Genomic DNA, 25,806 nt, shown 5'->3' on the forward strand with positions numbered 1-25,806 from the left:
GGATTATAAAAAATATATGCTTGCACAACTCCCAACCCACCAAGCCAAGCACAACCCAGCTATGTTGTGGGTCTAGCAAGACCTACCGTATTTTTCGCTCTGTAAGACGTACCAGACCATAAGACACACCTAGTTTTTAGAGGAGGAAAACAAGAAAAAAAAATCTGAATACAATGTTGTTGAAGAGGCTTTGCGCAGCTATCCCTGAAGCCAGAACACCATAAGACGCACACACATTTTCCCTTACTTTTTAGGAGGGAAAAAGTACGTCTTATAGAGCGAAAAATACGGTAAATGATGCAGGCCCCAAGTATCCTTTTTTTTTTGCGTGGGGGGGGGCACATGGAGTACAAACTGGTAACATGGTCCCCCTCCCACAAGCATGCCATGATTCTGTCTCTTACATATGCTAACACAAGTTATGAAAGGAAAGTTTCTATTTTAATTCTGAAATTTCATTTCTAAAATTACACTAATGTCCAAACTGTGGCTTTTCGACCATGCTGCTTTGGGCTACTTTTGTTTAAAGCTTGCTGACTATTTTACAACTTTACGGTTGGTCCTCATCTGTCAGTGTTTTGATTCTCCTCATTATAATGGATCAACACAGCTGCATACATTTCAAAATAAAATAAAATAGAGCTTTTAAGCTTTATTTTTTCTGCCCCCCCCCAACTGAAAAATCATGAATTGTCTCCACAAAGTCCATTTCTCTTGCAAGTTCACACTCAGTGGACAAAATTATTCTGTGTGCTTCCTTTGAAATTCTCACATGGATAAACACACCCCCTGCCCCAGGAAAAAAATGCTTCAGATTTTAATTTAGGCAAGGGGGGGCGGAGGAAATGCCTCCCAAACCCATTGGTAGGTCTGGGTTCAATGGCCCTCCAATTTTGGCTGCCTTCCTGCCTCCAGTTCTGGGACAGTAAAACCAGGATGGCTGTTAAATACTCTTGGCAAGCTGCAATCATATATACCCGGTGGGCTGTGTTAAATTTGCTGGGTCACAATTCATCCAGGCCTGCTTTAAAATATAACCTGATGGGGAGGGGTGTGTGAGAGGGATTAAATCCCTCTGTCCCTTTGGCAAATCACCTCTAAGTAATCTCAGTTTTAATAAGCGTGTCTACTGGCATAGGAAGCTATTCAGATTCATTAACAGGGAGCCTACAGATATGAGAGCCAGCCGATAGGCAGCATGTGAAACCATGCCAGGAAGTCAGTTCTGCTCTGCTACACCTTATGCTAGACAAAAATCTTAGAAGCAGCGAGAATCCTAGCTGTAATCAGTTAAGCATGCTGGGATTAGAGGGGAAAAGTGGGGAGGGCAGAATGGAAATTAAAATATTCAATAAAGGCTTGCCTGCCACAGATGGATATGGCAAATGCCAAGGCAAAAAAAAAGGGGGTAGAGATCTGCTTAAAGGAGCTGCAGAATAAACATCATCACGGAAAGTAAAGAATCAGAAGCTGAAACCAGCAAAAAAGGAAGAAGAATAGCAAATCATAAAGATTTGTGTGGAGGGTGGTTGTAGGCAAATGAGAAGGGCCTGTCTAATGACACAAGTGGCTAGATTCTGATTTATTCTTACCATTGATGCTCTTGCTGCAATTTTTATCTGCTCCCTGTATTTTTCAGTTTATAATCATATTGGTTTGTTTTAATTTGCATTACCATCCTAGTATCACATCGCTTTGAAGTGGAGGGGTTATAAAAAGGAGATTCTGACTAAACATCAGGAAGAACTGTCTGACAGTAAGAGCTGTCTGACAGATTCCCACGAGAGGTTGTGGATTCTCCTTCCTTGGAGGTTTTTAAGCAGAGGTTGGGTGACCATCTGTCATGGATCCTTTAGAGTTTCCCGCATTGCAGGAGGTTGCTCTGAACAGCCCTTGAGGTCCCTCCCAATTCTACAATTCTATGATTCTTTGAATTTCAGTTTCTAATGTTTCGAATATTAAGTTCAGTTCTCCACATCAGTTTGCAAAAAAAAATTAACCCCTCATGAAAATTCACCAGTATTTTAGTGTCAATTTCCCCTCTCACACACGTTTTCATATACTCTTAAGCCTAATGTACAGGTTTTTTTTGGGGGGGGGGGTTACAAAACAGTGTCCCCTAATAAAATGCATTTGTGTATGTTATTTTTACTTCAGTACACATTTCTATGCACGCTTTACCCTAGTATGCACATTTTTGTACCTGTTAGCTGGCTGGTGGGTGGCATTGCAAAATTTGGAGAAAAACAAATTTCAAGGGGGGGGGGCTGTGGTTTGGTTCGCAGGTTGCAAATTAGATGGGGTTCACATTCAGATGCAAACGGAATAAAATTTCTTCCCCATCCCTAGTTCTAAGGTATATGAGGCTGGTGAGGTTTGTTTTGTTTGTTTTATTCTTTGAGGTTGATGGCATTTGGGTTTTCTTCTGTCACTTATATGTTCATTGTGAATTCATTGTGAATAGTCTCTTCCTTTAAATTCCTAGGAGTTTATCTCAGTGAAGACCTTACTTGGAAAATAAATACAACCCAGGTGGTTAAGAAAGCCCAACAGAGACTCCATTTCCTCAGAGTATTGCGAAAGAATGATGTCAATCAACATTTGATGATCTCCTTCTACCGGTCCACAACAGAAAGTGTCCTTTCATACTGCATCACGGTGTGGTACGCTCGTTTGACATCAACTAATAGGAAGTGCCTACAGAGGGTGGTGAATACAGCACAAGATATTATGGGCTGTCCCATGAATCCGCTGGATGAAATAGCGGAAGAACGTTGCCTCAGGAGAGAGAGGAAAATTCTCAGGGATGATTCACACCCTGGCCAGCACTTTCTTGATCTCCTGCCCTCAGGCAGAAGATATAGAAGCATGATTAGTTGCACCAAAAGAGTAAAGAACAGCTTCTATCCGTGGGCTGTTAGGCTGCTGAATGAAAAGATAACAACAGGGCAACTGACTTTCGGATTTGGTGGGTGTGCGTCAGTAAACAAGGGGAGGGGAATTAAGGCTAAGAGAGCTGAGTGGGGGGTGCTCGTGTAATCTCACTGTATAGAAATTATACAAGTGACAATAAAGTATTTCAATTTCAATTCCTGTAAGAGCCCAATAGGGCTAATTTTGGCTCTTTGGGCTCTGGACGTCCTGTTCTTCAGGTGATAGAGACGCGCTTGGATGGAAATACTATTACTTCTTTAATTTAAAAATGTGGTACACCAGCTATGTTGTGTTTCGGGGGGCCTTTCTGTTAATCTGCCCCCCAATCCTGCCTTGAAGGCATCACTGGGTTGAAGTGGAGTGTTAATTTAAAACACACACACACATAACATTTAAAAAATCCCTCTTATCTGTATACGATGCTGTCCACATAGTTTAGCTCTGAGAAAATGTGCTGTTTGACAGGGGAAAGCTTGTTATGACAAATCTAGTTTACTTTATAATGCTTTCAGAAAACCACACAGAAATGGTGGTGGTGGGGACTGTGTTGATCTCCAGCACTGCCACGCTGACGCTGAGGGCCGACTGAATGATCGAAACAAGTGTCCAATTGCCCTCTAGCCTTTCGCACAGGGACCATAACCACGCAGACTAATAACAGAGGCCCTTTTCACATGCAAGTGTACAATACAGATCCTAAAGGTCTGGAGGGGCGACTATGAGGTCATGCAGTCTCCCCCCCCCCCGGCCTCTTGCATGTTGAAGGATAACTTCTGAAGCAGTGAGCCTTTTCTCTTCAAAGGGGCTCCCTGTACCATTTGGAAACGTGAAAGATTTCTACAATTCTATGATTGCACAGAGAGTCTATAGAAATAGAAAAGGCCCCCAACTTGTGAGGTTATCCCTCAACACTTGAGTGGCCGGGAGAAGCCACATGAGCCGGGGGGGGGGGGGCTTAAATGTACACCATATGGTACTTTAGTATCCACATTTTCATTTTGTGCATGAAGGGAGCTTCTGTCATTGGTCTATTTAGTTACATCCCTTGTCAAGCAGTTGCGAAACCAACCCTGCTAGGGTAGCTAATGGGCTAATGGGTGGAAAGAAGGGGAAATTTGGCAAAGGTCAGTCACCGAATACCTCATCTATACCAGGATGCTAGAAGCCAGGGTAAAACACAGAATTTCTATAGTCTGGTGCTGCTGTTTTCAACACCTACATAACTGGGGTAGCTGTGTAGAGCAGTAAAGCTAGAAATGAGTCCCAAATGGACTCTGTCTCTGCATCCTTCTTATTACTGTTATTATTAAATAAATGTCTATACCTCATTTCATCTGAAAGGCAATAATAACACAAAAATGCATGCCACGGGGGGGGGGGACCAAGGCTAGCAGGCCTTAGGTCCCATATTGAGAAGAGAGCGTGTGGTTGGGGGGCGTGGAAGAGGAGGGGGTGTCTGGGGAAATGGCCACATCCTCACGCCAACTTAAACAAACTTTATATGCAAGGACAGGTAGGGTTTTATAATGCAAAGCCCTGAAAAGAAACAATTGGCAGGACCTCCACAGAATCCCCTGCTTATATTTAAAATGTTCCATTTTTAAGATGTAAAGCTTTGGCTTTGTTTGGTTTAGAAGAATTTGATCAAGCTTACACGGAGCATTCTCTAGCAACCACAATGTTTTCATTTATTGATTAACAGACTAGACTAGAGTTAATGCTGATCTAAGGCATTCAAACCGCACATCTATGTTGCATTAATAGCTTTTGAAATCTATTCCTTATGTGGAGTGGAGGAGATCCAGGGGCAACCTTAGGACTAAGAACACCACCAGCCCCGGCCTGAGCATCTGCAACTTATTATCCATGATTGTTTTTCTTCTGGCTTAGTAGCTCCAATTAAGACCAACTCATCTTCCTTTGTCTCATTTGCTGAAGATAATGTAATGCCTGCCAACAGACAGCTACACCAATAAATGCAGAAACCTTCAGCTTCTACATGAAGCCACTGGGAATAATCATCTGGAGGGAGCTGTTGCCAATATGCTGATGACACCCAATTCCATTTGTCTTCTCCCCCAAATCCATTCAGAAGAAGAAGCTCTGTTGATTAACCCAGAGCATGGCCTGGAAGCCCTTGGTAGTTGGTCGAAAACAAACAATTTCTCGGAGAGATGGAGGGAATAAGGGCTGGAGTCTGGAAAGGAGGGAATTAGCTGGTGCTGGTTTCTCCAAAGCTGAAAACAAAAGTGTTAATTTCTAACAATGTTTCAGGATTCTTTGTTGCTTTTGCAACAAAGGTAGGTAGCCGTGTTGGTCTGCCGTAGTCGAAACAAAATAAAAAAATTCCTTCCAGTAGCACCTTAGAGACCAACTAAGTGTGTTATTGCATGCACACTTAAGGACCCCTGACCATTAGGTCCAGTCTTGGCCGACTCTGGGGTTGTGGCGCTCATCTTGCTTTATTGGCCGAGGGAGCCGCGTACAGCTTCCAGGTCATGTGGCCAGCATGACTAAGCCACTTCTGGTGAACCGGAGCAGCACACGGAAACACGGTTTACCTTCCCGCTGGAGTGGTACCTATTTATCTACTTGCACTTTGACGTGCTTTCGAACTGCTAGGTTGGCAGGAGCAGGGACTGAGCAACGGGAGCTCACCCCGTCGCAGGGATTCGAACCGCCAACCTTCTGATCAGCAAGTCCTAGGCTCTGTGGTTTAACCCACAGCGCCACCTGCGTCCTTAGCATGCACACTTAGCTCATACCAATAACAAACTTAGTAGTTGGTCTCTAAGGTACCACTGGAAGGAATTTTTTTATTTTGTTTCTACTATAGATTAATAAGGCTACCCTTTTGGAATTTATCCCTCGCTTTGGTTGAATATTTCTGAGTTGCCTTTTGCCGCCGCCTCCTTTTTTCCTTTTATATCATGTATTTTAGGTTTCTAAGCCGATAGACAGAGGCCCTCTTGCTTTTAATCAACTGTATGCAAGCTGCCCTCCAGTCTTTTTAGCAGGAATGCTGGACTAATTTTCCCCCCCAAAAATAAAGTGTGATAGGTTTACAGCTTGGAAGAGAGTAAAGAATTACAGGGAGTACTTTGGGCTAAAGATGTTTTGCCATTTGCACCTTATTCACTGGTGGCCATCTTGTCAGAAAAGATAGGAAAGGTAGAAGCTTTCGTGGTTGTTATTTTTTTAATTTAAAAAACTCACTTCAAGGCCTGGCTGCTGCAATGTTGCTTATACAGTATGGGATGGCTTTTGGAGTTCAGCTGCTACAGAATGCTGCACCTTGCTTTCTAAAGGCTGTTGGAAACTGAGGACGTTACAGTGACGTATGTCATGGATGGGTTGGACGCAGAGGAATGGTGAGAGGAAGAAGGCTCAGAGCCCAGGGATTGGTGGTGAGACAATGATGAGTGGTCTGAGGGAGCAGGTGGCAGATGCTGGCCTTAGGGAGCAGAGACAGTCTGTGGCAGAGAGAAATCCAGAAGCAGAAGCAGGAGAGGAGGGAGGCCAAGAAGCAGAGATGAGTCTGGCTTGTGAAGAGGCATGGCAAGCCATGACAAGCTCCCCTCCATCCTGGTCTCCCAGAACCAGGAAGGGCATGAACTGGGAGGAGCAAAGACACACACACAGGCCCAGTCTCTTATTGCTTGGGAAACATCCTGGAGAGGAGGAGATGTAGTCGGCTGTGGGGAGCCCCATTAGTCTTGTCTTGGGGACAAGATCCTTCACAGATCCTTTTTTGCTAATAAAGAGTTAACTTCAGCTTGCCCTGTGTGATTTACTGCTGGCTCACTCCTGTCAGCATAGCAGTAAAGTCTGACTAGGAGGAGCTCCTCTTGAGAGCTCTCCTACCACCATCAGTCCACTAAGGAGAGTCTATAGCCCAGGAGCAGTGTGTCACTGCTCTCTCAACCTGCATGAGGATGGGGCCAGGCAGGTCAATGGTGAGGCTGTGGTGTGCGGTTGCCCCAGTGAGAGGGATGGATTGGCGGTACAATCACATGACCCCAACACTGCCACAACCCCATCCTGATCTGTCCAGGTAAACAGGAGCAATACCGCTATCAGGAAGGTGGCGTCTACATCCTCACCCTGCCACATGTGTTGGTCCTGCCACAGCCATAATACACAGTTATTTAGACTCAGTGCAACTGTAATCCTGTGCCTTGTTTCCTGGGAATGAGTCTACCATTGCCAGCATGGGTCCAGCTTGTAAATCACACTGAACTTCAATGAAAGAATTCCGGCCAACTGAAACGAGCTTTGGCGAAAGATCAGCCGAAACACAACCTTAAGATGTCCAATTAGAAATGCAAATTAAAACTGCGCAGAAGTGTTATCATTTAAACTGCTAGCGTGAACTCGGAATTCCATCAAAGGACAAAACTATCCCGCCTCTGCTTGATTATTTCCCTCCTTATCTGACTTCCTCCAAGCTAATCTGTTACAAACAAACTTAAAAGCCTCGTTATCACCTCATTCCAGGCAAAGGAGAGTCCACCAGTTGTTCTGGTGCGCCAGCAGATGATGTCATCGCTTCTGCTTTGAAAATGTCCTGTGCTTGTGCACTCCCGCATGCTGTCCTCCACTATACCACTGATGTAATCAGATAACTTCCCTTCCGCTGCATTGACTTCCAGGCTCAAGATGCTGGTGCTTATCTTTAAAACCCTGTGTTGCCTGGAAACAATCTGATTTAAGAGAAGCCACTATCCTATCATCACAGTTTAAGGGCTTGGTGTAGTTTAGCAACATAGCTTATTCATCGTGACCCAGTCCTAGCTTTTGGAAGATTGCCAACATTATTCTTATTACTTAGACATGGCTTTGGGAAAGAATAGTGTTTTAAAATCTGATTTTAATACTGATGTACTTAACTGGAACATTTTGCATTTTTATTGTTCTGCATTTTACAGGCCATTTTCTGACAGCAAATTGTTTTTAGTTGCCTTGGTCGCATATGTGGAAAGGCTGGGTTGAAATTTGGTAAATGAATAAATGAAGAGCCATATGTTGTGGAAGTGCTCAAATCAGTATATCGGAGATTTAGGCCAAGGAAGCTCCTAAGGCTGCCAGAGATCTGAAGATCAACTGCCTGATTCCGTGACCTGAGGAAGAATTTTGCGGTACATTTTGCCAACTACACCTTGGAATCCTTTTTTATATTTAACAAATATTTGTTTCCACATTTTCTCAACCTTATCCAACAGCAAGAGCAGTCTTTCCTCTAAATCCACACATTTGTTTCTTATTTTATAGATTAGGTATGGGGAACCTTTGGTCTTCCAAGTGTTGTTGAACCAAAACTCCCATCATCCCCAGCAAGCATGGCCAATGGCCAAGGGATGATGAGAGTGGTAGTTTCAACATTAGAAAAAACCAAAGGTTCCCCACCCAGTATAAATAGATCTCTTTCAGCTTAGGGTACAAGTCACCTTACCACAAACTGGTACCATTTTGGCAGGTGTGCTGATACATCTGGTCCAGTTTCAGCATCAACCCAATAATTCTTAAAGACCTCAAATGTGAAATTGCTTGTTTCTTAACAAAAAATATGTAATGTGTCCCAAGGAACAACCTGGAAAGTGGCCAATGTAACACCAATTTTTAGAAAGGAATCCAGGGGGAATCCTGGAAATGACACTAGAAAACTAATGGGAATTACCGTTAATGGTTAAACAACCAAGCATATAGAAGAACAAGCCATGCTTGAAGCAAAACCAGCATGGCTTCTGCAATGGTATGTCCTGCCTCACTAACTTTTTAGATTTCTCTGAGAGTGTCATCAAGCATATAGACAGAGGCAATCCAGTTGACATAGACTACTTGGACTTTAAAAAAAGCTTTCAATAAAGCACCTCATCGAAGATTCCTGACGAAGCAGTTGTGGAATATGAGGTGAGGTTCTTCTTGTGCAGGATATTGTTACACTGGGGATGTGGGAAATGTGGCCCTCTAAATGTTGCTGGAGTTCAACACCCATTATCCCTGGCTATTGGCCATGCTGGCTGGGAAGATGGGAGTTTGAGTCCAACGTTTAAAGGGCCACAAGTTAGCCACACCATACAAAAGTTTTGCTAATGCCTCATTTTTGCATAAGATGTTATCAAAAAGGGGGTGGAGATGGACATCTGTGAATTGACAGAACGACCACTGTGTTCAGACAGAGAAAGTTGCACCACAGAGTGGTGTAGTAGACAGACACACAACTTTTAATGCACAAATGGGTCATCATCACAACCCGGCTCCTCTTTCCCATCAGCCCTTCCTCTGAGCAAAGCTTAGCAGAGTCAGCACACATTGGAACAAAAGGGGGACTTTGTATGCAGTGGCTGTTGAGTAAATTGCAAGTAGTGTGGTTCCATTTTATTTTATGCAAATATGGGACGCGGGTGGCGCTGTGGGTTAAACCACAGAGCCTAGGACTTGCCAATCAGAAGGTCGGCGGTTCGTAGCCCCGCAACGGGGTGAGCTCCCGTTGCTCGGTCCCTGCTCCTGCCAACCTAGCAGTTCGAAAGCAAGTCAAAGTGCAAGTAGATAAATAGGTACCACTCCAGTGGGAAGGTAAACGGCGTTTCCGTTTGCTGCTCTGGTTCGCCAGAAGCGGCTTAGTCATGCTGGCCACATGACCCGGAAGCTGTACGCTGGCTCCCTCGGCCAATAAAGCGAGATGAGCGCCGCAACCTCAGAGTCGGTCACAACTGGTCCAAATGGTCAGGGGTCCCTTTACCTTTTTATAGCCCTGCAATACTATAACAAAAAAGGCACTCCATAACATTAACGAATTCTATCCCCCCCCCCCCATTATTTCAGTTGGAAGTCCCTTTTAATACATAGAGCCATTTAATTTCCACTCTGTCCTAACTCTTTGGGATAAATCTAACTTAGGGGTTGCCATTGTTGTGCCCTTCAAATGTTGCTGGATTCCAGCTCCCATGAGTAATGTCCCGGACCACTGGCCATGTTGGCTGGGTTTGATGGGAGTTGGAGTCAAAACATCTGGGACACACCACATTGGTACCCCCTGATCTAACTGCTCAATTCTGTGCTCAAAATCATTCCTATCACTCTCCAAATGCGTCGTGGCTTTTGGGATTGTTTCCAATGTGAAGAAAGAACAGAAAGTTTGGCACAAATTCTTTCCAGAATTAAATGCGAATCCATCATGCTGGAGTTTGCTTCTCTACAAGTATGAGCATTTTGTGCTTTCGTATAAGGTCCCTTCACAAAACAAAAGGATAAAGAGAAGAGAAACTAGGAGGAAAGCACGAAAGCTGATGATAGATGCTAAGCTACAAAGCCAAAGTTAAGGCAGAAAGCAAGGCAGTGCGACAAACTCTCCACTGCACTATTAGATGATAAAACAAGGACTATGGAATAAGAATCCAAACTGAACACCACAGTGCAACCAACACACTTTTATAGACAAGACCCCACTGCCTTCAAATAATGACTCAGACCCAGGTGGATCTGAGCCCAAACACCTGTGTCTTTTTCTAACTCATGCGGGATAACCCCTTTACTTCCAAAAATGGAAAATGGCAACATGCCATCTCATAGCTCCTATCTTAGTCTAGTCACACAAGCGCATTTTGTATAAGAATTTTTTTTTAATAAAACAACAATAACCCTAAAAAAACAACAACCACAACCCAGCTGCTGGCATATCATTGGAACAGGTTTTTATAACAATTTATTCCTTAGAATGCTAGGTGCAGCTTTTCAATAAAATTGAAGTACCTACATTTTCCTACTTATGCCAAATGGGAGGCTGGTTACTCCACAAAGAATCTGTTTAAAGGTAAAGGTAAAGGTACCCCTGCCCGTACGGGCCAGTCTTGCCAGACTCTGGGGTTGTGCGCCCATCTCACTCAAGAGGCCAGGGGCCAGCGCTGTCCGAAGAGACTTCCGGGTCACGTGGCCAGCGTGACATCGCTGCTCTGGCAAGCCAGAGCTGCACACGGAAACGCCGTTTACCTTCCCGCTAGAAAGCGGTCCCTATTTATCTACTTGCACCCGAGGGTGCTTTCGAACTGCTAGGTTGGCAGGCGCTGGGACCGAGCAACGGGAGCGCACCCCGCCGCGGGGATTCGAACCGCCGACCTTTCGATCGGCAAGCCCTAGGCGCTGAGGCTTTTACCCATAGCGCCACCCGCGTTTAGCGTTTAGAATCTGTTTAGCAGGGTTTAAAACTTGGGGAGGAGGGAAAGAGGGTCCTGGATAAAATGTTCATCTGTTGTCCCCTCACCTCTGTCAGTGGTCCTCAAGGTGTTTTCCTGGTTGTGGTGGTAGTGCTGCAATCAGAACCAGGCAGCTGGGTCTAGATACCATTTTAATTCCACATAATCCCCTGGGGTGATACTAGGTCAGAGGCATTGTGGGAAATTAAAAGGGTGTCTAGACCCAAAGTACTGGACCGACGGTGAGGGACGCACGGCAGGCATCAGAAGTGGACCTGCTTCTCAGCTGCACTGAGACCATGGCAGCTGCCTAAGGATGCCTAGTTGTTGTTGTTATTAAACATAATATTTATTTTAAAAATTCCAATTGAACCAAATTATATATTCCAAATTATACAAATTATCCAATAATCAAACAATCCTAATGTTATGCCTAATTATAAATTATTATTTTTTTTTAGCTTCGAGATCAGAGGGAATCCTAATCATCTCATAGTTCTACTGCATTTCAAAATATTACAATAATTCCCTTAATACATTCTGCTGTTAATCCTTCATTATTTTCAACAGCCTCTGCGTTCATTCTGCCAGTGAGTTTAAGTCCATATAAAATGTTTCTGTGTGGATTTTATGTCTTTACTCTTCTTCTTTATAGCCCAAATCTGTAGTCCTAGATTCCCCTCTGTAAATTCACATCCTCTCTTCACAAACTGGTGTTTCTGCCGAATCAGTCCAGGAGCCTTCCACTGCAGGTAGCTGCCTTATCGACACACAGTCCCGATAAAATCAAATCATGGTGTCTGCCCAATGTTGTTCCTTAACCAGCTGCTATTCAAACATTAGCTTTTCCCAGGGAGGGAGGGTTCTTACAAAGTAAACTGGAAGTATCAAAAAGTAAAATGTTAGAGGTTTATTCCCCCCCCCCCCATAGCAATATAATTTGATTCAGCTAGCTGGTCAGTCTACTTTTGGTTTCACTCCTGGCTCCTTGCTATTATTATTATTATTAATTATTAATAATAATAATACCCCACCCACATAGCTGGGTTTCCCCAACCAATCTGGGCAGTTTACAGCAGCCGTGCAGTTTAAGGAACTCAAATTTGCAGCAAGGTTTAGTAAGCACAAAATCCAGGGTAAATCTCAGGCCTGCTTCAGAACCACGTTCAGCATGCATCTGCAATGAGACCTGCCTTTTGGATCTGACCTCACTTCCTTGCACAAGGCCCACTGGCATGTAGCAAAGCAAATCTAAACATGCTGCAAGATTCACTGAAGCAGCCGAAAAGAAATTTGCCCCACTTTCAGCCTCTCTTCAGAATTGTTTCTCAATAACAGCAACAAGTCCTTGGCTCCAGAGTCCTCCTCAGCAATAGCCTTCAAGAATCCCCATCTAACTTGAAAACAGAGGTCAGCCTGACTTGCCCATTTTAGAAAGCTGGAGTAGAAGGGAGCTTAACCCGCACCAGCGAAGACTGGGGCAGCGTGCTGACGAAAAGATAAAATGAAATTGCAGAGCAGGCCTTTCACCAATCCCCTTTGTAACAACAAACTGAGTAGTAACCTTGCCAGCTTCTGTCTCCTCTCCTCAAATTTCTTATCAAGCAATGGCTTCTGCATTCTCATCGTCTGCTGTGTGAATTATTTGGTATCTGTATCTGTGCAGGACGATACAAGTTGTCCTTCTCTTCGCAAAACCCAGTCCCTAGTTTGGTCTGGAGTTGTTCTCATCCTTATCTGCCTTCTTGTTAGGCATCAAAATAATAAATGGATCTATTGCTCCACAGTTCTTTTTTCTCTTTCTTTTTAACTCCCATGTTAAATGTATATTAACGTGAATGGTGTTGAAGCTGGCGCTGGCACAAGGCCTGCTGTTTTAGGCCAATCCAATTGGCAGTAAGGCCTAGTAATCACACACCGCAGGCTGGAACTGAAGCCTTACTGAAAAGCCCTCTCTGGCTGGCAATGGCTCGCCAAATTCATGCTGAGTTCCTTTAGTTAGGATTGCTTGCTGACTTTCACAGGCATCTGGCTGGCTACTATGAGAACAGGATGCTGGACTAGATCGGCCATTGGCCTCATTCAGCAAGTTCTTCTAATGCCCTCTCCTTATGTTCCTACCAGGGACCGAATCTGTGGAAAGGGCCTGCCCAAGACATTTTGCTCCCTGAGGTTCAATAGCAAATGTTACCCGCTCCCTCCCCAAGTCAGGGTATGTGGCATTCAAGGCTAGCCAAGTTGTTTTGGTACTAAGGCAACATCTGCAGCATACACGTAAAACACTTTAACAGTCACTGCTTCCCTCAGGAATCCTGGGATTGTTTTGGTTTGTTCTTGTTTTTTATTATGTATTTTGTCTCTTTATTTTGTATTTCTATGCTGCAAACCACTATGAGATCTTCGGATGAAGGGTGGTATACAGATTTAAGTTGTTGTTGTTGTTGGGGCACCATTCCTCTCACAGACTTGCAATTCTCAGAGTTCCCTGGGAAGAAGGATAGATTGTTAAACCACCATGGTAATTGTAGCTCTGTGTGTGTGTGTGTGTGTGTGTGTGTGTGTGTGTTTGTTTGTGTGTGTCTGTCCTAACAACACTCAGAACCTTAACAAACTAAACTTCCCAGAATTACTTGGGGGAAGAAGCCATGACAGTTTAACATGGTGTGATACTGCTTAAAGTATATGGTGCTGATCGGGATTCAAAGTAGACGAATACACCCAGTCTAAATGTTACCAGTAATGTTAAGATTTAGGATGGACACCAGGAACCTGTGGCCTTCCAGACGTTGCTGGAGCCATTGGTCATAATGGCTCAAGGTGACGGGAGTTGGATTCTAGCAGCTTCCTGGGGACCACAGGTACCCCATCCCTGATTTAGGACAATGGCTGAGGTCCCTATACCCACCCTAACAAATAGCATTGGACTACCAAATAATACAAAACACAGCTATATATGCTTCTGCCTTTGGAAAGATGCAATAGTCAACTGATTAGCCTTACGTATCACAAAGTGGGGGAAGAAATGCAGCTTCTTTGAGAAAATTGGTTGTATCCTTTGGATGCATCTGCTCTCATTATCATGGACACCATACTTGCCCCCAGCTGAAGAGGTTTATGTTTTTCTATAGCCCCTCTCTACGGATTGATTAAAAATGTGTCCCATCTATCACAGTCTAAACAAATCTTGTGCCTCTGAAGATATTATTAGTTCCTCTGTGATTATTTGGTTTACTCTACTTCCTTAAGCTATTTCCAGATTTAAGCCATTGTTAATCGGTGTGTTGAATTATTGTTATTTTAATTTATTTTAATCTTTATTTTTTTTACTCTCCAGAACTGTACTATATCATCATTGTAGAAGTGGAACTAAATAAGTGAAGTTTATCTTGGCTTGACTTTTTACAACTGTGGCTGGTTCTCTGGCACCTATCCCTTGTGGAAATGTATTTATGCAACTGTCAGTCCTCATAGTTGCTGAAGATTAGATGGGAGCCCTTTTGTTACCAGAGCTTTTGTACCTGATGCGTGATAAAACCTCATTGCTACCTGCTCAGTGTAACAACAAGCACACACTTGGCATTTATATGGCACTTTGGAATGTTCTGAGAGTTGTGTTGCATTTTCTCAGTATCTTTGCAACGAGGGTCAATGGCAGCTTGTGGGTTGTATGATCCAGTGGTGTCTGTTGAACTGCCAAAAGTATCTTTTGATCCAGCAGAGGCTTTTGTCAATAGTACTGTATGGGGAGCGGTTCAAAATTGGGAAAGGAATACGACAAGGCTGTATATTGTCTCCCTACTTATTTAACTTATATGCAGAATTCATAATGCGAAAGGCTGGACTGGAAGAGTCCCAAGCCAGAATTAAGATTGCTGGAAGAAATATCAACAACCCCAGATATGCAGATGACGCATCCTTGATGGCAGAAAGTAAGGAGGAATTGTTGTTGTTTAGTCATTTAGTCGTGTCCGACTCTTTGTGACCCCATGGACCAGAGCATGCCAGGCACTCCTGTCTTCCACTGCCTCCCGCAGTTTGGCCAGACTCATACTGGTAGCTTCGAGAACACTATTCAACCATCTCGTCCTCTGTCGTCCCCTTCTCCTTGTGCCCTCCATCTTTCCCAACATCAGGGTCTTTTCCAGGGAGTCTTCTCTTCTCATGAGGTGGCCAAAGTATTGGAGCCTCAGCTTCACAATCTGTCCTTCTAGTGAGCACTTAGGGCTGATTTCCTTAAGAATGGAGAGGTATGATCTTCTTGCAGTCCATGGGACTCTCCAGAGTCTCCTCCAGCACCATAATTCAAAAGCATCAATTCTTCGGCGATCATGAGGGTGAAAGAGGAGGGAGCAAAATTTGGTCTGAAGGTCAACATAAAAAAAACTAAGATCGTGGCCACTGGTCCCATCACCTCCTGGTAAATAGAAGGGGAAGAAATAGAGGCTGTGAGAGATTTTACTTTCTTGGGCTCCATGATCACTGCAGATGGTGACAGCAGTCACGAAATTAAAAGACGCCTGCTTCTTGGGAGAAAAGCGACGACAAACCTAGACAGCATCTTAAAAAGCAGAGATATCACCTTGCCAACAAAGGTCCGTATAGTTAAAGCTATGGTTTTCCCAGTAGTGATGTACGGAAGTGAGAGCTGGACCATAAAGAAGGCAGATCGCCGAGGAATTGATGCTTTTGAATTATGGTGCTGGAGGAGACTCTTGAGAGTCTCATGGACTGCAAGAAGATCAAACCTATCCGTTCTTAAGAAAATCACCCCTGAGTGCTCACTGGAAGGACAGATTGTGAAGCTGATGCTGCAATACTTTGGCCACCTCATGAGAAGAGAAGACTCCCTGGAAAAGACCCTGATGTTGGGAAAGATGGAGGGCACAAGGAGAAGGGGACGACAGAGAACAAGATGGTTGGACAGTGTTCTCAAAGTTACCAGCATGAGTCTGACCAAGCTGTGGGAGGCAGTGGAAGACAGGAGTGCCTGGCATGCTCTGGTCCATGGGTCGGACACGACTAAACTACTAAACAACAACAACAACAATGGGGAGGGGGGCAATGTCTTCTGATTCCCCTGCCCCCCGGGTCAAACTGTCCCAAAAGGTTCATCTGGAACTGATTTGGTGTGGGAAGGCTACAGGGGAGAAGGGGAACCGACAAAAATGGCCTCATTCCTCATTTCACTGACAAAAATCTTCATTGGATCGAAAAGCCCTCTGGGCCTATGAGAGATACCACTGAATCCAACCTAAGGGAATGGGCAGGTGTGGTCTGGTGTGTATTGTATATGTGTATGTTTATATATGTATCAGTAGATCCTAGTGCTGCATATGCACCATACATTTTAAGCACACACACCCAAAAAGAATTCCAGGAACTGCAATTTACCCTTCACAGAGTCACAGTTTTCAGAATTCTTAGACTATAGTTCCCAATATTTTTGAGTGGGTGGGTTTTAAATCTTGAGGGTATGAATCCTATGTCCCTGGGTTTGTTTAATGTGGGATGTTACTCCTTTGAAAGTGTTCTGCATCAAACCTTGTTCCTTCAAGAGGCACAGGTTCTTTTCCAGGTACATTTCGTCATGCGGCACACACAGTTTTTCTCTGGAGGGTCCTTTCAAGCAAGTGGCTGCCCCTGGGGGACAGTATCCTGCGGTATTAGAAAGTGACTGTTTGAACTAGGAGTCTCTTCTAAATGTTATCGGTTTTGTGAACTTAACAGGAGGCACAAACCATTTGAGCTCCGCACAGTTGTCTCTTTGTCTTCAGAGGAAAGGGGGCAGACAGCAAGCCCCTTCCTTACCAGCCGACCTTTTTTATATTTAGAAAATGCCCTGGTTCTGTTGTGTTTCCCTTTTTATTAGCCAGCTCATATTTTTATAGTGACTAGAACTGACGATATGGACAAATTTTGCCTCGAAAGAAATGCTCTGTTATAAATATAAACACAACCCCTAGATGAATTTAGGCATGCCAGGAGAACTTGTCTTCTGTTTAATATTCTTCCAAAACCATCTGGTATCTTACATTCGTGGCCAAGAAACACAGTCATTTTATTTCTTTTAGAAGAAGATTCTGCTTCTAATCTTAGACTCTCTTGGGTACTAGTTCAGACAGAATATTTCAAGCAGTACAACAGAGCCTAACTAGAACTGGTGGGTGGTTTGTGTTAGTCTCTTAGTGATCCCAACAAAAGCAGTTGTGGTCTTGCTGACCACTAGCCAAAATGCTCTCTCTTTCTTCTTTTTCCTTTCTTTAAGAAATTAGGCTGTGTTTGGGTGGGGTGCTGTAATGTTCCATTTGCTTTCCACACCCATTATTTTAAGGGTTAGCACTCCTACTTCATTAGCGTTCCACAGGAAGCCACAGCAGTGAACTCAACATCTCAAAATGGTGCCTATTGTTGTGCTCATGTTGCTTGGTTGTGAAGAATGTAACTATGCAGTGGGATAGGGAATTAAAAGGTTTATGAAGGCAGGAAAAGGCACCCATAGCCTATCTCAGAATGTGGCATTTTTCACTATACAGCAATAAGTGAGAGCTACAACAAAAATGCTACATTGCAAGTGCTCCTGTTCAGAGTTCTGGCCAGCCATGTCTTGGTCGACGGTGTGCCAGCACACATCCAGCCATCCATTTTCCATCCTCCCCCATCAGTATTCCATGCCCATGCAATATGCTCAGTTGTCAATGGGCTACTTCATACCCTCTGTGTGTTTGGAAAGAGTCTTTGTACTCCTGCAAATCTTCAAATTCCCCCAAGCAGATACCTTCTGCTCATGTCCAACTGGTGCCATTTTGGCTTTCTAAGGATCCACACTCAGAGAAAGAGTTTGTTGTGAACATATGAGTTTGTGTTTAGCATATACAGTGGTACCTCAGGTTACATATGCTTCAGGTTACAAACTCCACTAACCCAGAAATAGTGCTTCAGGTTAAGAACTTTGCTTCAGGGTGAGAACAGAAATTGTGCTCCGGCGGCATGGCAGCAGTAAGAGGCCCCATTAACTAAAGTGGTGCTTCAGGTTAAGAAACAGTTTCAGGTTAAGTACGGACCTCTGGAACGAATTATTTAGCCTGAGGTACCACTGTACCACGCTGTATAAACCCCATCATACTCAGATCCTGGTAGCTGCAACCTAGAGAACTCCATTGTCTCTTTGTCAACAATCTGAAGGAAAATGTGTAGCCAAGGTTATCTTACCCCTGTCCTGTCATTCTTCCTTCTCTCCACCTGCTGGACCTGGTAGAGTTCTCATTTAGTGGCCCAGCATATGTGATGGGAGCAGACAATAGCTCCCTCTTCCTTCGTGGCTCCAGAATTACTAAAGGGACAGAGGAGCTTCTCCAATCTGGTAACCCTTTGGAAAGGGAATTCTCTAAGGCAGGAGTGGCAGAATGTAGATCGGAATATTGACAGATTCCAGGTGAGCTGAAGTAGATTGGCAAAGATGCCTGAGGTATAACAATAAAGTTACCTCCAATAATATCCTGCTGAAATAGGGTGTTTTCAGAGACTTTCCATTTAAAAATGTATTTCTAGAGTGCCTCCATCGCATTACAGCAGTGTACTCCATTCACTTTTGGTACTCAAAACAAATTCCTGCACTCAGAATTTCATTCTGTGTAGTTTTTGCAACAGGCTTCAGTTGGTGGATTAAAAAACAAAACACCAAGGTAGATCCTGCAAGCCTGAAATCTGCCTTCCTCTGCTCTAAAGTATGTTCTTTAACCGTTCAAGGCGTCATAGGTTAAAATAGAATTACTCCATCACTGACCTGGCTGGAATAGTAAGTTATTGCATGCTGTAAGGAGTGTTTTATGTAGGTAGGTGTGGCTTATTTCGTCAACTGAGGCATCAGTCCTCTGCTATGCAGGAAGCCTGCACCACAGGGTTCCTCGCTGACAAGGAAGAGATGACATCCTACGGGAAAGCTTCAAGTTGTTTTCTTCCACAGTGACAATCTTTGAGATATAATACAACTAACACGTGCCAAACTACAAGAGCAAGTGTGTGGGAAGGAAGCAACTTGTCGGGGTTTCTGAGGTCTTATGGTGTTAATAATTCAATGGGAACGCATCAGGTTTGTCCATACTTTATGCAGGTGCAAAGGTATTGAACACACAGTGTCGGCCCATTTTCAAAGAAAGGAAAAACATGTGTATTTAGAAGTCTGGTCCTCTTGGGCTCCATTGCTGATGGATTGTGTGCCTTTGGATAAAAAATCTGATTGCTGCAGGTTTTCCAGCTGAAAGACAAAAACAAAACAGAAAACCAACCCGCCTTTCCTTATGGGCTTGCTTGAGTAATTACTATTACTGCATGCTTTATGAAATATTTGCTGTAAGAATATATAGCAATAGGGCTGAAAGCTCTCTGGTTTTGTATATAACCTCTACATTTCACAAGTCCTTTTCTGGCTTTCATTTTTTTTTTAAAGAATTTTATTAAGTTTTTCAATAATTGTATAAAAGCAAAATAAAACAGTAATAAAACACAGACAAAGAAAAACAAACCAAAAAAGAACAGGTATAATTTCATTCCCTATTTTTCTTATACCTTACTTTCCCGACTTCCCCATACCTCCCCTCTCTGTATTCCAATTTCTATTATGTTAATTCAGCAAATCCTTCCCCTTAATTTCATTTAAATTTTTAACCGTTCTTTTCTTGTTCTTTTTCTTATCCAATTCAGCTGGAAACCATGCAATTTCTAAGCCAACGCCATTCTAACACTCATTAATTTTACAGTATTTCTTAAGATAGTCCTTAAATTTCTTCCAATCTTCTTCCGCTGTCTCTCTCCCCTGGTCTCAGATTCTGCCCGTCATTTCTGCCAGTCCCATATAGTCTATCACCTTCATCTGCCATTCTTCCAAGGTGGGTAGATCTTGTGTCTTCCAATACTTTGCCATGAGTATCCTTGCTGCTGTTGTAGCATACAAAAAAATGTTCTATCCTTCTTTGACGCCGTTTGGCCGACAATACCCAAGAGAAAGGCCTCTGGTTTCTTCAGAAAGGTATATTTAAATACCTTTTTCAATTCATTATATATCATTTCCCAGAACGCCTTAATCTTAGGGCACGTCCACCAAAGGTGAAAGAATGTACCTTCATTTTCTTTACATTTCCAACATTTATTATCAGGCAAGTGGTAAATTTTTGCAAGCTTGACTGGGGTCATGTACCACCTGTAAATCATTTTCATAATATTTTCTCTTAAGGCATTACATGCCGTAAATTTCATACCGGTGGTCCACAACTTTTCCCAGTCAGCAAACATAATGTTATGACCAATGTCTTCTGCCTACTTAATCATAGCTGATTTCACTGTTTCATCCTGCGTATTCCATTTCAACAGCAAATTATACATTTTTGACAAATTTTTAGTATTGGATTCTAACAATCCTGTTTCCAATTTTGATTTTTCCACCTGGAAGCCAATTTTCCTGTCCATCTTATAAACCTCCATTATCTGATAATAATGAAGCCAGTCTCGCACTTTATCTTTTAATTTCTCAAAACTCTGCAATTTCAATTTGTCCCCTTTTTGTTCCAAAATTTCCCAATATTTCGGCCATTTGGCTTTCAGACAAGAAGCATCTGTTGTTTTTGCTCTTAGAATCATAGAGTTGGAAGAGACCACAAGGGCCATCGAGTCCAACCCCCTGCCAAGCAGGAAACACCATCAGAGCACTCCTGACACATGGTTGTCAAGCCTCTGCTTAAAGACCTCCAAAGAAGGAGACTCCACCACACTCCTTGGCAGCAAATTCCACTGTCGAACAGCTCTTACTGTCAGGAAGTTCTTCCTAATGTTTAGGTGGAATCTTCTTTCTTGTAGTTTAGAACCATTGCTCCGTGTCCGCTTCTCTGGAGCAGCAGAAAACAACCTTTCTCCCTCCTCTATGTGACATCCTTTTATATATTTGAACATGGCTATCATATCCTCCTCTTCTTAACCTCCTCTTCTCCAGGCTAAACATGCCTAGCTCCCTTAGCCATTCCTCATAAGGCATCGTTTCCAGGCCTTTGACCATTTTGGTTGCCCTCCTCTGGACACGTTCCAGTTTGTCAGTGTCCTTCTTGAACTGTGGTGCCCAGAACTGGGCACAGTACTCCAGGTGAGGTCTGACCAGAGCAGAATACAGTGGCACTATTACTTCCCTTGATCTAGATGCTATACTCCTATTGATGCAGCCCAGAATTGCATTGGCTTCTTTAGCTGCCGCGTCACACTGTTGGCTCATGTCAAGTTTGTGGTCAACCAAGACTTCTAGATCCTTTTCACATGTACTGCTCTCAAGCCAGGTGTCACCCATCTTGTATTTGTGCCTCTCATTTTTTTTGCCCAAGTGCAATACTTTACATTTCTCCCTGTTAAAATTCATCTTGTTTGTTTTGGCCCAGTTCTCTAATCTGTCAAGGTCGTTTTGAAGTGTGATCCTGTCCTCTGGGGTGTTAGCCACCCCTCCCAGTTTGGTGTCATCTGCAAATTTGATCAGGATGCCCTTGAGTCCATCATCCAAGTCGTTGATAAAGATGTTGAATAAGACCGGGCCCAAGACAGAACCCTGTGGCACCCCACTAGTCACTCTTCTCCAGGATGAAGAGGAACCATTGATGAGCACCCTTTGGGTTCGGTCAGTCAGCCAGTTACAAATACACTGAGTGGTAGCATAGTCAAGACCGCATTTTCCCAGCTTCTTTACAATAATATCATGGGGCACCTTGTCAAATGCCTTGCTGAAATCAAGGTAGGCTACATCCACTGCGTTCCCTTCATCTACCAGGCTTGTAATTCTGTCAAAAAACGAGATCAGGTTAGTCTGACATGACTTATTTTTCAGAAATCCATGCTGACTATTGGTGATCACAGCATTTCTTTCTAGGTGCTCACAGACTGTTTGCTTAATGATCTGCTCCAAAATCTTCCCTGGTATTGATGTCAGACTGACTGGGCGGTAATTATTTGGGTCCTCTCTTTTCCACTTTTTGAAAATAGGGACAACATTTGCCCTCCTCCAGTCTGCTGGGACTTCGCCTGTTCTCCAGGAATTCTCAAAGATGACTGCCAGTGGTTCTGAGATCACATCTGCCAGTTCTTTTAATACTCTTGGATGCAGTTCATCTGGCCCTGGAGACTTGAATACATCTAAACTAGCCAAGTATTCTTGTACTATCTCCTTAGTTATTCTGGGCTGTGTTTCCTCTGCTGAATCATTTGCTCCAAATTCTTCAGGTCAGGCATTGTTTTCTTTATCGGAGAATACTGAGGCAAAGAAGGCATTGAGGAGTTCAGCCCTTTCTGTGTCCCCTGTTTGCATTTCACCATCTTCTCCTCTGAGTGACCCCACTGTTTCTTTGTTCTTCCTTTTGCTATGAACATACCCATAAAAGCCTTTTTTTGTTGCTTTTAACCTCTCTAGCAAGCCTGAGTTCATTCTGTGCTTTAGCTTTTCTGACTTTGTGTCTACACATGCTGGCTATTTGTTTGAATTCCTCTTTGGTGGTTTCCCCCCTTTTCCATTTTTTGTACACATCCTTTTTTTAATCTTAACTCAGTTAAAAGTTCTTTAGATAGCCACCCTGGCTTCTTTAGGCACCTTCCATGTTTCCGTCTCATTGGTATTGCCTGAAGTTGTGCTTTTACTATCTCCCTCTTAACAAACTCCCAGCCATCATGAACTCCCTTTCCTTTTAGTATTACTGTCCATGGAATCTCACCCAGCACTTCCCTAAGTTTTATGAAGTCCGCTCTTAAAGTCAAGGAATTGAGTCCTAGTATGCTTGGCTGCGCGGGACGCGGGTGGCGCTGTGGGTAAAAGCCTCAGCGCCTAGGGCTTGCCGATCGAAAGGTTGGCGGTTCGAATCCCCGCGGCGGGGTGTGCTCCCGTTGCTCGGTCCCAGCGCCTGCCAACCTAGCAGTTCGAAAGCACCCCCGGGTGCAAGTAGATAAATAGGGACCGCTTACTAGCGGGAAGGTAAACGGCGTTTCCGTGTGCAGCTCTGGCTCGCCAGAGCAGCGATGTCACGCTGGCCACGTGACCCGGAAGTGTCTCCGGACAGCGCTGGCCCCTGGCCTCTTAAGTGAGATGGGCGCACAATCCCAGAGTCTGTCAAGACTGGCCCGTACGGGCAGGGGTACCTTTACCTTTACTATGCTTGGCTGCTCCTTTCCGCTATATAGTAAACTTCAGAAGAGCATGATCACTCGTGCCTAATGATCCTTCCACTTCTACCCCACTAACCAGGTCATCAACATTGGTTAGGACCAGATCTAAAATGGCTGTTCCTCTTGTTGCTTCTCCCACTTTCTGGACAATGAAGTTGTCTGCAAGGCCAGTGAGGAATCTGTTTGACCTTTCTTGTCTGGTCTGTTTCTCTGAAATAGATTGTATCCCTCCATTATTACATTCCAATCGTGGGACTTATCCCACCAGGTTTCAGTGATGCCTATTATGTCATATTTAGTTTGCTGTACCAAGAACTCAAGCTCATCTTGTTTATTTCCCATGCTTTGCGCATTAGTGTACAGACATTGAAGTCCATTAATCATTCCCCCGTGTCTCTTATTTAAGGATTTTTTCCTCCCACCACTAGGTGTGCGTGCTGTTTGCTCCATTTGGTCTATGACATTTGGATGATCATCTTCATCAATTGATAGGCTCCTACCTTCAGGAGCACTGTCTCCCTCCCCCACATTAGTCAGTTTAAAGCCCTCCTGATGAGGTTTCTGAGATTTTTGGCAAAAACATTCCTCCCAACCATTGTGAGGTGCAGCCCATCGCTTGCCAGAAGTCCATCTTCAAGAAACTGCAGTCCGTGATCTTAGAATCCAAACCGTTCCTGTTTACACCATTTGCGAAGCCAGCTGTTCACTTCCACTATTTTTCCCTCTCTCCCTGGGCCACGTCGTTCAACTGGGAGGACAGATGAGATGACAATTTGTGCATTTAATTGCTTCAATTTCCTGCCCAGAGCCTCGTATTCTCTTTTGATCTTCTGGAGGCTATTGCTTGTAGTGTCATTGGTTCCCACATGAACCAAGAGGAAGGGGTATTTGTCAGTGGGTTTTATGATTCCTTGCAGTCGTTCAGTTACATCTTGGATCTTAGCCCCGGGGAGACAGCACACTTCCCGAGACATCTTGTCAGGCACACAGATTACTGCTTCTGTTCCCCTCAGTAGGGAATTCCCTATCACCACTACACGCCTCCTCTTAGGTCTGGTCGGGGTTCTTTCATGAGCTGTCCGTTCCAAGATCGCCTGCACATTCCCTGAGGACTGACTTTGCTGCTCGTCTTCATATACCTGATCGACTGTAATGAGGGAGAGATCCTCAAATGGAGTCTGCTCTTCGTCTTCCATGCTAGGGGAGAGGACCTCAAAGCGATTGTGTATTTCTAAACAATCAGAGCGAACCCTGGGCCTCCTACTTCTTTGAGTCACCTTTCTCCATATATCTGGCTCCTGTGTTGGTGAACTAGACTCCTTCTCAGGGGAGTCCCCTGTCTCCTCCTTGGTGGAGACGGTGTGCTCTGTTGCTTCCAAGAAGAGCTCCAGCTCTCTAATTCTTTGGAGCGTAGCTACACGTTTCTCCAGTTGCTGGACTTTGTCTTCTAAGAGGGCAATCAACATGCAATTGCTGCAGGTAAAGCTGCCTGCAACCTTGGCAAACATTGCGCAGGAACCGCAGGCGACTGCAGCTGTTCCCTCACCCTCCATCTTGAGAACGTGTCGTTGGGGGTGGCTACAGCGGTCCTCCATCATAAAAAGTGTGAAGACAGGACAAATAACTCCCCCCAAAAAAACCCTAGGTCTCCCCCAACAAACGTTTGAGACTAGCTCCCCTAAATCTAAAAGATGGATCAAACTGCGCGCGTAGATGGATCTTCAGCTGCTGCCCTGCAAGCTCTGATAAGCTCCTCCCACAGCTAATCACCTGCCTCAACAGAAACCCTGCCCCCTCTGACCTTTGCACAGGGAGAGCAGCTACCATATTTTTCTCTCTATAACACACAGATTTTTTCTCCTACAAAGGAAGGGGAAAGGTCTGTGCGTGTTATTGAGCAAATGTGTGGTCCCTGGAGCCAAATGGCAAAAAAAATCAGGCAAAAATCAAATCGCGCATCTCGGAGAAGGGAAACCTGAAAAGAGGAAGCGGCTGCTTTCCTGCATTCTGCCTCAGGGTCTTACTGCCCACCCTCCTTTGTTTCCTTGCTGTGTTTGCTCAAACGGAACAAAGAGCAGGGAAAGCCCCTTCCCTCCAGGCAAGCAGAGGGGAAAGCAGAGTGTCGTCTCTGTGCTCCGGTGCTGCTGAAAACATGCAGGAGGGAGGGAGGGAGGGAGGGAGGGAGGGAGCTGGCTGGCTTGGGTGGGTAGGTGAGGGAAAACTTTTGCCTTCCTTTCCTCCCTCCCGTTATACCCCTCTCCTGCATTCTTAGCCAGCTGCTTCTCTGCACACCCCTCTCGTGCTCCTTGTCCATTCTGTGTTTTTCCTTCCCTCCCCACTTAAAATGTGGTTAAAAAGCATGGATCCACATGGATCCTCAGGATCTTTGCATTGGGTCACCCCAAATTCACCATCAGATCACATAGCATGTCCATGGCTACAGCCTGCCCCCCAAAAATCACGCACCCAGTTGCCTGGGGCTGCAATGGTGCAAAAACGT

The 25,806-nt window shown here is 44.2% G+C and overlaps 1 long non-coding RNA gene across 3 annotated transcripts in view; it reads right to left on the bottom strand.

Annotated features, from left to right (window-relative positions):
* Positions 1-25,806, bottom strand: part of LOC310838127 — a 61,833-nt gene that overhangs the window by 12,578 nt on the left and 23,449 nt on the right. The window contains exons 2-3 of one of the 3 annotated variants that reach the window (XR_014560704.1): positions 19,228-19,380; positions 87-129 (exon numbers count right to left, since the gene is read on the bottom strand). This is a non-coding gene — a long non-coding RNA (uncharacterized lncRNA). The other 2 variants (XR_014560705.1, XR_014560706.1) reach the window with 2 other exon arrangements.

This window comes from Podarcis gaigeae, assembly GCF_964106915.1.
Source record: "Podarcis gaigeae genome assembly, chromosome: 2".
Classification (NCBI taxonomy): Eukaryota; Metazoa; Chordata; class Lepidosauria; order Squamata; family Lacertidae; genus Podarcis; species Podarcis gaigeae.